This window comes from Myotis davidii, unplaced genomic scaffold (assembly GCF_000327345.1).
Source record: "Myotis davidii unplaced genomic scaffold, ASM32734v1 scaffold1373, whole genome shotgun sequence".
Taxonomy (NCBI): domain Eukaryota; kingdom Metazoa; phylum Chordata; class Mammalia; order Chiroptera; family Vespertilionidae; genus Myotis; species Myotis davidii.
In genome coordinates, this window is record NW_006284614.1 from 770,400 (window position 1) to 775,265 (window position 4,866).

Here is a 4,866-nt window from a genome sequence, read left to right on the forward strand (position 1 = left end):
TGTTTCTCTCTCATCGATGTTTCTAACTCTCTATCTCTCTCCCTTCCTCTCTGTAAAAAAAAATCAATAAAATATATTTTTTTAAAAAAGATCTTTTATAACTCTTTAATATTATATTTTTGATCTATCACTTAGATGACATTATTTGCCTTTGCAAGTCCACCTGTCTTTCTAGTTATGCCCTTGTTATAAACGGTGTTTGTACTCACTGTGCAAATATTCATGTATTATCTATTTAAACATCATCATAGAGCCATCACTCAAGGAAGTTGAATGTGGTGAACATAGACATAGGTCTTTCCCCTTCCCCCCATTTTTAGTATATGTGCTGCCGAAGCAAGCACAAAAAATTTAATTATTTTTAAATGTAACAAATACTTTATCTTCCCCTTCTCCTTTCCCCTCCCCGCTTTTCCCTTTTGGAAACCGTGTCAGGAACTAGGTAGTTTAAGATGAGCAATTGAGGGGACTGAGAGAGTGATCCACACAGAGCCTGGCTTCTTTGTGCTTCATCATAAGGTGTGCTGCTGGTCAGCCTTATTAACACATTTCGTACCTCATAGAAATCTCTAAGACATACGCCAGGGACCGCACATTTTTGGGCAAACTGCACGTTATTTAAATCATCATAACTACAGATCATAATGCACTTTAGGTGTTGTTTTTCAATAATTATAACATTTTTATTTACAAAACAATTAAACAATTAAAGTTCCTAGTATTTTTTTAACGTATGGTACTGCGTAAAACATTTTCCTCTATGAAGAGGGACCAAACAAAATTTACATAAGTATCTAGATTCGCTCCTTTTTCCATGGGCGTGAATCAGTTTACTTGGTTTCCTTCCTTTTTCTGAGAGAGGGCAATTTCTAAAAGCGCCAGGAACTTGAAGACAAAGACTATTCAAATGACCAAAATACAATGTAACTGCAATGCTTTATGGGGTCGTGCAATTATATAGTTTTTCGTAGATTGACCTGCACAGTTTCCACCAATGAGATCGCTTCACTCGATGTGGACAAGACAGTGTGTTGACATCTAAGGTCCATAACAGATGGCACGTGAAAAATGAGAAAACTCATGAGCGGTCCTTAACAGACGGCGAGCGAAACATGAGCAAACTCGTGAGTGGTACGAAAGGTGTTAAGCACCCTTCTAACGAGAACCTTGTGGGAAATCAGCTGGCAGACTCAAGGAGCTCAGGAAACAAGACCACAGAAGTTACACTCTGGGATCCTGGCCATGAGGTTGGATGCCTCACCTTGCTGAAAAGAGACACTGGACCTAAATGGCGCAGCATGACTTTGTTCCTGCTTGGCTAAATTTTTCAACACCACAGGCAGTGAAGTCACCTACAGCCACCTTTGAAAAGCACGGAGAGCACCTACCCCGAGGAGATGGCAGATTTGGAGTAAGCCGTCATCTCGACATAATTCCTCTGATGGCTTTGTTAACAATGGACCTCCACGAACTACAGGAGATTCCTGGCACCAGCCCTCCCTGTTTCACCATGATTCTGTGCACTTAAGTGTCTCTAAGGGAGCATATGCTGGAATCACAGGAAACCTATCTGGTTGGCATGGCTCTTCCCGTGGTCATGATGGCATGAGCCAGCGTAGTGGGGGTGGCGCAGGAAACCATCACCACTGGAATGGCAGCTTGCACTCCAAGAAAGGCTGTGCCTTTCAGGAAAAGCCACATGCAGAGATTAGGGAAGAAAAAAAAGAAGACGAGGTGGAAAAGTTGCAGTTTGAAGAGGAAGACTTCCCTTCTTTGAATCCAGAAGCTGGCAAACAGAATCAGCCATGCAGACCTATTGGGACCCCTTCTGGAGTGTGGGAAAACCCACCTGGTGCCAAACAAACTTCCAAAATGCTAGTTATCAAAGAAGTTTCCAAAGAAGATCCTGCTGCTGCCTTCTCTGCTGCATTCACCTCACCAGGATCTCACTATGCAAATGGGAACAAATTGTCCAACACGGTTCCAAGTGTCTATAAGAACCCCGTTCCTAAGCCTGCACCACCTCCCTCCAAGCCCAGTGCATGGAAAGCTAACAGAATGGAACACAAATCAGGATCCCTTTCCACTAGGCAGGAGTCTGCTTTTACCAGTCCAATCTCTGTTACCAAACCAGTCGTACTGGCTGGGGGGGCAGTTTTAAGCTCTCCCAAAGAGGGTCCCTGCAGCACCACTCCTCCCATTGAGATCAGCTCCTCTCATCTGACCCGCCGAACCACTGACAGGAAAAGCGAGCTTCTGATGACTCTGAAGGATGACTGGAATGGAGACTTCTCAGAGAACAGAGACTGTGATAAGCTGGAGGATTTGAAGGACAAACAGCACACCTGAACCAAAGGAAAATGGAGAGGAAGGCTGTCATCAGAATGGTCTCCCTCTCCCTGTAGAGGAGGAAGGGGAGGTCCTCTCACACTCACTGGAGGCAGAGCACAGGTTATTGGAAGCAATGGGAGGGCAGGAGCATCCTGGAAATGATGAGAATGACCTTCCCCTCACAGAGGTTGAGCTTAAAGAGTTCCATATGAAGACAGAGCAGCGGAGAAGAAATGGCTTTGGGAAAAATGGCTTCTTGCAAAGCCGCTCTTCTAGCCTGTTCTCCCCTTGGAGAAGCACGTGCAAAGCAGAGTTTGAGGATTCAGACACAGAAACCAGTAGCAGTGAAACATCAGATGACGATGCCTGGAAGTAGGCACATAAATGTTCACAGTTAAATCTGACCCATAAACTCAGCTTGTGTGCTTACGGAGAATACAAAAAAACCTTTTCCTTTTCTTATGTTGTTGAATATTTCATGCACAAGGGAAATAATCATATCCCAAAGAGAGAGCGATTGGCTTGTTTAGCTTTTGTTGTTTTTCTTTCCTGTTATTTGCTTAGTAGAGAAAATTTGTGTGGTGAGAAATATTTTTAAAATACACACACAGTATATATGAGGCGATAGGCGATGCACAAGTGGACGCTGACAGAGAGGAGACACTGGTCTGCAGCAATAGCTTCCACCACCCTTTGGGGCACTCACCCCTGTGCTCAAGCAATCATTATCAATGACAAAGTGACTATTGAAGTTATAATTGTATTAAATTAATGCTAATAATTTGGATATTTTATTTTATTTTTGGCTGCTTGGGTAACGTTAGCCCTTAACCAAGCATATGTGGGGGGCAGGGGAGTTTGTTTCTTTTTTTTCTTTTTTGGGTACAGCTGTAAAATATTTGGATATAGGAAATGTGTTATTCTTGTAGCCTTGATATTCAGGGTGGATTGTAAAATATAAATTTTTGTGAAATTTCAAAGATTAAGATTATTTTGATAACATTATTTACAGGTTTAAAAGATGTGGTTATCACAAGTCTTGAAGGGGAAACTACTGCATAAAATAACTAACTTGGAATAAATATTTTGCATCAGTTTGGATAAAAAAAGGAAATAAGTTGGCAAAAGACATAAATCTACAGATTCAAAAAGCTGAGAGAACTGCAAATAAGATAAATCAAAGAAATTATGCCAAGACAAATCATAATCAAACTTTTGAAAACTAAAGACAAAGAAAAAAATTGAAAATAGTGAGACAGAACCAACAGCTCACCTGTAGGGAGAAAAGAACTATTTGAATGACAGAGAATATAATGGAGGAACCACACGCACCCTGGATCAAGCTGAAAATGGATGAGTTTGAGTGCACAAGTCAAGGGGCTGGCCTTACATCTATATATATATAAAAGCCTAAGTGGCCAGCTGGTAGCTATAATGTGCACTGACCACCAGGGGGCAGACACTCAATGCAGGGGCGGAAACCACAGGCATGAAAACATGGAACAGACTGATGAATCTCAGAGGGAAGTGGGGAGGCAGATGTGGGGAAGAGATTAACCAAAGATCTTCTATGCATATTAGAGGCTGGGTGCATGGATTCATGCACCAGTGGGTCCCTCAGCCTGGTCTGCAGGGATCAGGCTGAAAATAGCCCTTGGCCTGGCCTGCGGGGATCGGGCCAAGACCGGCTCTCCAACATCCCCCAATACATGACGGTGACTACAGCAATGTTTGAAAGAAAACCAGTACCCAATGCCCACATTCTCCAATGCAAGGGACTAATGTATCTTAAAGAAATGATTGATTCTGGAGCAGGACAAATACAAGATGAACCCGAAGCATCTTGTAATAGCAGAAAGTAAGAAAATGATCAGAAAAGGAAAAGTAAGACAAAAAAAACTAAACAGAAGTACAAGAAAAAAGACTGGAAGGAAATATGCTGAAATGATAAGAATGGTTTTATTAAGATTTCATTAATCTCTTAATTCAACTGTGTAAATTAGAAGTACAGGCAGTTAATTTACTTTTTCTCCTTCTTACTTGTTTGCTGATATGGTCTTAACAGCTTCATAATGGGAAACATTAGCAAATTAATGGTCATTTTTTTTAGATTAGAAATCATGATGATTTTATTTTTTATTTTTACCTTTGCTTTCATTTTGTGATTTTTTTTATTTTTAAAGTATTACGTATGTCTCCTTTTTCCCTGATTGACCCTCCACCCCCTCCGAAGACAAGCCCCCACCCCCCAGTGTCCGTGTCCATTGCTTACACTAATATGCATGCATATAAGTCTTTTGGTTGATCTCTTACCCCCGTCTCCCCTGCCTTCTCTCTGAGGATGGACGGTCTGTTTAGTATATTTAATTTTTAAGACTTCATTATTAAAAAAAAAAAGACTTCATTATTTAAAACATTTGCAATACTGAATCCATAAAAAGAGAATATTCTAATGAACCCATGGTACCAATCACCTGGCTTCAACAAGCATCTGCATTTTGCCAAGGCCTGTTTCCTCTTTCACTGGGGACAGCT

General features: G+C 41.3%; 1 pseudogene; it reads left to right on the plus strand.

The window, feature by feature from the left end:
- Positions 1–1,149: 1,149 nt before the first annotated feature.
- On the plus strand, positions 1,150–2,789 carry LOC102753448 (annotated as a pseudogene).
- The last annotated feature ends 2,077 nt before the right edge of the window (positions 2,790–4,866 follow it).